This window comes from Mesoplodon mirus (assembly GCF_964341445.2).
Source record: "Mesoplodon mirus genome assembly, contig: HAP1_SCAFFOLD_443, whole genome shotgun sequence".
Taxonomy (NCBI): Eukaryota; Metazoa; Chordata; class Mammalia; order Artiodactyla; family Ziphiidae; genus Mesoplodon; species Mesoplodon mirus.
Genome location: NW_028295532.1, coordinates 316,628 through 325,005, shown reverse-complemented (window position 1 = coordinate 325,005; position 8,378 = coordinate 316,628).

The following is an 8,378-nucleotide window of genomic DNA, read 5'->3' as shown; positions in this document are numbered from 1 at the left end:
ATATGATGTTAGACTGAGTGCCGGTCCCTTCATCCTCCTTCAGACCACGGCATTCTGTCTGCTACTCTCCCGAGGGTCCTTTCTTCTCCCTGGAAGGGATAAAGCAAATGAGGTAGAACAGGAAGAGACAAGAAGCACTCCAAGCTCTGCTGGTCAGGGTTACCCTCCAGCATTGCCTTAATGCTCAGAGCCACACACACCACAGTGAGCTTGGCTCCAGATCAACTACCACGCCACGAAGGTTCTGGAACATTTCCATATCTCGGGGGACCTCATTTCCACCTGACTCTCTTTCCTATTCCCCTTTGTCACAGAAGGCTAGGTCCAGTGGTCAGGGTGAGATCTCGGCTCAGGCCCAAGGCTCTCAGACCTCAAAGTTCTGGTCCTGCAAGGGCCCCTGTCCTCTCTTGAGACCACTCCTGGCTCTCTCTGCCGAGAAGGAGCTGCTGGCAGTACGTCCTCTAAGAGTTGAGGTCCATCGTGCAGACCCTGAGAAAACTCCTAGGAAAAGGCTCCACCTTCTTGTTTACGTCAACAGAGGTCAATGCCTTTGTTAGTGCTGGGTGTGTCCCATTTGATGCAACTGCAGAGCCATTAGGTCAACCAGCACATGTGTGCGGCCCCTTCCCTTAGACTCCTCTGGGCCCTCGTGACATAGGCTCAGAAGACTGCCAGCCTCAAGCCTTACCTCTTCCAAGGGACGGCCACACCGTCTTCCAGGATCTTCTGTCCCATGAATCTCAGTTGCTGTTTGGAACTCAAAGGAGAGGAAAGACCCTGCCTGCGGGGTCTCTTTGGGCTGGGGCCTTCCCCCGTGGGCTGCTCTCCCTCATTCTCCTTTTCTTCTTGCTTCTCTTCATCCCCCTCCTCCTCCTCCTCCTCCTCCTCCTCCTCCTCCTCCTCCTCCTCCTCAGGGGTGCTCTCGGATTCCACATTGCCCATCCACTGGGCCATGTTGAGATGAAAGACACGGCAGCTGAAGCCCTGCAGGACGCCGAACTTCACGTGCTGCTGGAGGATCTCCAAGGTGGGGAAGACCCAGCAGCAAGCCATGCACCTGAAGCTAGTCTCCATGGTCAGCATCCAGTCCGCTGTCTTGGCGCTGGGTCTCTCCTCGACAGCAGGTGGCCCTGATGGGCTGCCTGGCTCTGCCCTTTCCTCATACTCTTTCTCCTCCCCAGTGGGCTCACTGTCAGACAGGAGGCTTTTGGTGGACACATCAGAAGAGGGGTCAGTGGCTACTGCGCACACATCCTCAGGAAGGGTCACTTCTTCTATCGTCAGCTGCTTTTCAGGCAACCCCAAGGGTTTCTTTGTCTTCCAGGAGACAGCGACACCCTTGTTCACTTGTACCTGCATGTAGTATATTTTCATGCCCCTTTCCTCTTTGTCTGGGTGCAGATAGTTCTTACAGGGTGAAGAGGGTGAGGAGGAGACACAGTGTGATGGGGAAGCGGTCTCTCCTTCTTCCTGATCCTGGGCTAGGGGTGGTCTAGGCTGGGCAGTGTCTCGATGAAATCTCCGGATTCCTGAAAAAAGAAATGAAAATCATAATAACATGCATGGGCCATGCCGGAAGCTGAGGGAGCAGGTGTGGTAGACGAGAGAGGGACATTGGCACGACATAGCTATGTCGTGAGCTTGGTGTCTGTTGGCCGTAGGACGGAGTGGTGTATCGGGTGTCATCTGTGGGCTTTTAATGTGCGTGGGGGGGGATACTGGAGCGGTGTCTATATACAGGGGTGTGGAGTATGGTGGTGAGGGCTGTAGTATGTGAGGGATGCGGCTGGATGCGTGTACGACGAGGAGTGTGAGTTTGGGAATATCGGTGGTGCATTCCTTGTGGAATGGGGCTGTGGTGCAGGAGAGTACTGTGGAGCACGTGCTTGGGGTTGATGTGCACTGAGAAGGGCTGTGCCTGGAGGGCACGTGTATGTGTGAGCTGTGTACACCTGAGCTGGATGGTCCTGCTCTCAGGCTGGAGGTGTATAATGCAGAACTCTGTCCTTCTCTGGAAGCAAAGGCAAAGACAAAGCCTACATTTTCCTCTGAAGATGCTTAATCTCGTCCCTCTTCCCTCCACCTCAAGCCCAGACCTTTCCGGCCCCTGCTCCTTGACTTCCCCACCATGGTAGTAGCAGTATTCACACACACACTCCCAGACTCAGCTGGCATCCATGCCCTCAGAACAGCTCAGGCATCCTGCCCAGGCTCCTCCACAGAGCCCTCATCACCTCTGATGACCCTGGATTTCCTCTCAGCCTCCCTGGGATCTGTGTGCCTCCTGCCTCACAGCCAAGCACCCCCTCACCTGAGGAGCCCCACGCCCTTACCAGCGTAGCTGAGCTTGCGCAGAGTAGAAGTACAGAAGAAGTATTTAGAGGCAGAGGAGACCTCCCCTGCCCCTGGGCTGCAGCCTTGGGCCACCACAGTGGATCCAAGCTGAGGGGGATCCTCTTGTGACTTCGAGATTCCTGAGGGAGGAATGAAAGGCTCAGGGTGGGTTCATCAGTCCTCTGTCCACAGATATTTACTGAGTGTGTGACACGTGTCAGGTGCAGTGGATACACACAGTTGAGAGTGTGGTTCCCAGTGGATCCTCCAGGATTTAATTCCAATCAATACTTATTCTCTCACTGTCTAGTTGGTAATGTAGGCCTCGGTGGTGACTGTGAGTGTGTGGGAAGAGTGAGTGATGTGTATCAGTTAAGTCTGTGGTAAGTGTGGGGTTGGCATGGGGAGCACAGTGCAGACGTGTCTATCTGTGTCTGTGGCCTTTGTGTGCATTTTTTCTGTTCACAAGTCAGGAATTCTGGGACATGTAACTTTTCCTCATTACATGGTGTGGCTTGTATTTATGGTGCGTGTTCATTCATTCATTCACCAAGATTCAGTAAGCAGCTACTCCTGTGTATCCGGCACTCTTCCATTGTTGTAGTCTTTGGTAACGCTGCACATTCTAGTAGGGGAAGACACACACTAAACAAAACTACAATAAATATATAATACATCAGCTGGTGGTAAGTATATAAGGGTTGCCAGACTTAGCGAACAAGAATACAAGGCACCCAGTTAAATTTCAGTTTCAGATAAACCCAGAATAATTTTTTAGTGTAAGTATTCCCATGCAGTATTTGGCCTGACTTAGTTTTAGTGTAAGTAGGGCCCATACAATATGTGGGACATACGGATACTGAAAAATTACTTGTTGTTTATCTGGAATTCAAATTGAACTGGATAGCCCATATTTTCTCTGGCAATCCTGACATGGGTTACTGAGACTGTGGTTTCCTGTGGTTTGTACAAAGCGGGTCTGGCATTACTCAAGAATGTGTTATAAGGGTGGTGTGTATGACACGTGACTGGTTCTTACAGAGGTATTTAGAGATGGCTGAAGTTAGCTGTGTTTGTGCAAGAGTTGAGGAAATACATGTATATATAGTGTGTGTGTGTGTGTGTCCTATATATATAGTGTGTGTGTCTATATACATATCTCATCTCCAGCGTTTGGTGTTGGAGGAGAGGATTGTGATACAGGTGGGTTGTATGAGAACGTAGTATAGGAGGGATGCGTGTATATACCTCCATGTGCTGTGTGTGGTTTAATAAGGAAGTTATATGTGGGGTGTGTGATATTTTTGCTGTATCAGAGTGTACATGGGTGTATGAGTTACTGTCTCCTAAAACACCCCTAACAAGAATTCTGTATACACTCCTAGGTACGCCGAGTGTCAGCCAGCTCCAGGCAGGGTGACAAAAACTTTACCACACAGATGTTATATCTGGTAAGCACTCTACCCCCATTCATCTCGCTCTTCTCTGCACTACCACACACACACACGCACACACACACACACACACACACTCACTCTCTCTCACACACACACACAGGAACATAGAGCAAAATATTCTGAATGGTCAGGGGCAGTCATTGCCTTCCCCAGCCTGTCCCAGCCACTGCCTGGAAATCTGCCTGCTGTCTAGAGCTCCATTCCCAGGGCCCATCCTACAGTCTCCAGGGCCCTGGGCCTGGTAGGAGCTACTGGGCTCTAATCTGGGGCAGAGGCCTCTAGCTGGAGCTCTGGGGTGACCACCCCTCTCCCAGGGCAAGCTACTCGCCTACATTTAATGCACGCAGGCACCACGTGGCCCGTGGCTCTCAGAGCTCCCCGCAGGACCCTGAGGACATTTCTCACCCCCGCTCACGCGGTCTCAGTCTCTGGAAAACCCTTCCCTTCCCTTGATCTCCTTTGGGAAATTCTTCCTGTTGAAGGAATAAATCCTCCTTGCTTTCAATATGACACCATCCCTAGACAAACAATCTTCTTTCAAAGTGCATTCCACTTGTCAAGATATTTTTCAACAGGGCCTTCAACTCATGGGGCTTCTCTTTCCACTTTGGTAAAAGAGGCCAAGCAACTCATGGGTCTCTCTCAGCATCCTTGCATCCTTCACATCCCCCACCTCATGACCCCAGGGAAAGATCCAAGAGATTAAGAGAGAAATCGGGGACTGAGAAAAGCTGCACCTCTAGGTCTGTGCAAGCAGGATGCAGCCTGCTGTGAGTCTGACAAAGCTCCAGGCCCGGCTGCCCCAGGAGAGAGTCCTCAGACCAGCGGAGCTGACCTCCCATCTCCCAGGGGGCATCTGGCCATTCTGTGCCGTCTCACACCACAGGGACCCTCTGGATAGATACGGCAGCATCAGTGAGACAAGGTCTCTCGCTCCCTGCTTCACAGGTGACACGTTCTCAGTCCCCCGCTTCCTGGGGAAGGTTCAGTTTGGCAGAAACCCATGTGCCCCAGACAAGTTGCCCCCCACATACCTCCACCGTTCTCGGCAGTTTCCTGGGACTCTTCATTTTCCAGATGTTTCCTCTTTTGTCGCCGTTCCATCGTACCAACTAGAAGTCTCCCTTAGAAGATGCCTCAAGAGATGTCCAACTCCTCCTCTTCCCTACAGGTTGGCCCTTCTTGGCTCTTTGGCAATCCGTTGAAATGATTCAATACAAATAAAAATGGTCAAGTCTCCTAAATGGCTGAAAAACTTGTACCACTTAGTGAACCAGCAGTACTGCCTAGTGCTCACCAGGGCTGTTATGTTTGCAAGGTTGCCAGGCGCACAGTGGAATTCTGTGACCTCAGTGATGACATCAGAGCATTCGGTAGACCTAGGTTGAGCATAGTGTCTGCAGTAGCACACGCCCCATTTTCAAGAACAATTCCTTTTTCCCAGCCGAAGCTTTCCCGTGAAATAGAAAGGTTCATACCATATCTATTATAAATTGTATCATACCATGTCTATTATAAAATTCACATTTTGATTGGAGATCTTTTAATGTCTTTTCTAGAGAGATTTAATATGAATATTTTAAATGGTCTCCAGTTTCCCTGTGGATTATTGACATTTTAAACTCTGCACTTCAATTTTCCCTCAATACGTGTAATTTTGTCACGGCTCTTTCTGTACTTAAAGATGAGGAACTATATAATTGATTTCTTCATTTTTTCCCCATCTCTTTCCAAGGTACTGCATTTGATTGTGTCTTGCGACTGAGTGAAAAATGCTAGTCCTTGAGTCAGGACATTGGGCCCTTTAGCAAGTAACTCAACCTATCTGGGCTTCAGCTTCTGTATGTGCGATCAAGAGGCTTGGACTAGCTGACTTTTCAAAAGCTGTGTTTCTTTGATTCACTCTCACTTACTGATCTGCTCCGTAAGAAGAGGGTCTGTTCTCATAAAGTAACAACAGTCTTTTCCTAACCTTGGGTTGGGCGGAGTTTATCTGTTCGTACTCAGTTTGTTAGTTATATTGCCTTCTACGTATGCTTAGCTCTAAATAATTTATATGGCTCTTGTGACTATTTTTAGATCTTCTTTTTTTCTTATTTTCTTTTACAGTTTCTAATTTGTTATCGCCAGTGTAGAAGAGCCTGATTGACTTCTAAAATTTATTGATCTTGTATGTGTGTGCCTTGTTGAACCGTCTTATTAGTTCCTGCTAGTTTATCTGTGGGTTCTTTTGGGTCTCCTAGATAAATGAGCATATTAAATGTAAATAATGTGTTCTTTGGATAAAGTTTATTTTCTTGCATCTCTATGTATAGAAGCAATATGTTGAATTGATTTAAATATTTAAATATTACATACCTGTTATCACAATCTAACCTTCTTTATCTTATTTTCTTTCAATCAATATTATGTTTTCAAGATTTATCCACGTGAATCCATATAGATCTAGGTCTTTGATTTTTGACTGTTTGATATTATTTGATCACATGCATATAGCATCATTTATTTTCCATTCAAGCATTATTGGACAATTGGATTGTTTCCCTCCCTTCTCTAGAACAAACAACATTTCCTAGAATATCCCTGAAGATGTCTGACAGTGGAGAAGGGCCAGGCTGCCCGAAGGACTGCTACTTGCTTTTTGCCACGTTCCAACAGGCCGCCTCCAGCCAGCAATTTGAAGCACAGCTGAAATGAGAACTGCCCCAAATGTGAAGATCTTAGGAGCTTCCTAGAAGGTGGGAGGTTAATGATAGGCATCCTGCTGGGATCCCAGGGGAGTCTGAGCTGGCCTGAAGCTCATCTTCCTCCTCCACCTCTCAAGAGAAATGTGGAGGAAAGAAGACTTCAAAAACTGTGAGCAGGCAGAGGGAGAGATATTGGGGGCCGAAGCTGTAACTGAGGTCTTGGAGTGGGCTCTGAGGACACAGAGCCTCTAGAGAGCCAGGCTCAGCCTTCTGAGAACTTCTCCCCTAAGGCTGCTCATAATTCACGTGATACCAGCCATATAGATCCGACTTGGCCCACACTGTCACAGAAAGCCTTATCAGAATCTCTTCTTCTTCATACACTCTTGTGTCTGTTACTTGGTTATTTCCTTTGGTGCTCCACTGATGTGAACCACAGTCTCTCGGGGATGGAGGACACTAGTGATCCATCTTGCTCTGTGGCCTCAGTCCACAGCTTGAGGGTAAGTGAAGAGGCCAAATGAAGGTCAAGAAGGAACGATGGAGTTTGAAGAGAAGACCTGAGTTAAGGGTGTCTTCTCAAGTCTTGATGACTGAAATGTAGCTCCAGTACCTGAAGTCCTGCTTGTTCTCAAGGCTGACCACGGGGCTGGGTGCACTCAGTGAAGGAACCATATACACTTAGTATTTCCTTGCTTGCTCACACTTGCCCTACTCTGATACACCCTCTGCAAGACTGATCTTCCCCTGAAACAACTTTCCACCTGCTACTGTCATCTCAGGAACATTTGCTTCCCCTTCCTAGTGCTCCCCTAGAATGCCATTGCAGCCAATTCATAATTTGATAATCATGCTGCTTAGCATATTCTCAGCAACTTCTGATAAATTTTATTCACTTTATTCCATAGTCTTCACCCATCAATAATCTTCCTTAACTTCCTAGCTGCAGGTTAACCCATTCGGAATCATTTCTTTTTCTTTCTCTTCTTTGGCAAATCCTTTCTATCTTTTAAAGTCTTTTTCTTGTCTCTCTACCATCCTGCCTTCCTGAACTACTTTTCTTTCGTTTAAGTAACTTTTCAATCTCCTTCCCCAATTTCCTCATACACATTGAGAGTTTATTCCTCACACGTTAGACAGCGGTTTATGAATGGCCAGGCATAATGGACTCAGAATGAGTTGGCACCCCCGAGGTACCTGTCTTGCTGGGGAGCCACAGGTGAAGGGCTGTCTGTTGGACATATGTTTGCATGGAGTCAGGCTGAGTGGCCTCAGGGTGTTTACTCTGCCCTTGTGTGTGTTTCTCGCTAGTTGGTTTCCTCGCCAGCCACCTGTGACCTCCCTCCATCCAGCCCAGGGAATCCTTCTCATCACAGGGGTAAGATGTTTGTCTCGTTTTCCATCACATCCTTTCCCCAAAGTTTGGTTGTGAGTTGTTCCCATTCCAAAGACCTTTCCTCTTTGAAGAGAAAAGAGAAAATCTTTTCTCTCCTTTCCTCTCACTTCACTTCTGCTCTATTATCTCCTCCGTCCAGAATGGCCCACTGACTCACATGGGTGTAGATCCGAAGATGGCAAGAACTGCCAGCAATCCTGAGATAATAATACGGATGGATCAGGAAAACTTGAAAACCTTTATCCCGCCACATTAAAAAAATTTGCACTTCCAGTGTATTCAGAGTCTCAGTGTAGAAACACAAATGATAGAGAAATTGAATGACACTCAAGTTTTTCTTTCCTCCTTTCCTGATTTATTCTAATCCTCCATGCTAACATGATGAACTATTTGTTAGGTAAAGTTTCAGACATTTTCTACCCATGCACACTTTTCTTCTTTTCACATAAGAGTGTGAACTAGGTCACTTTCAACATGCTGTGATTCTGTGATTCACTGTCTCCC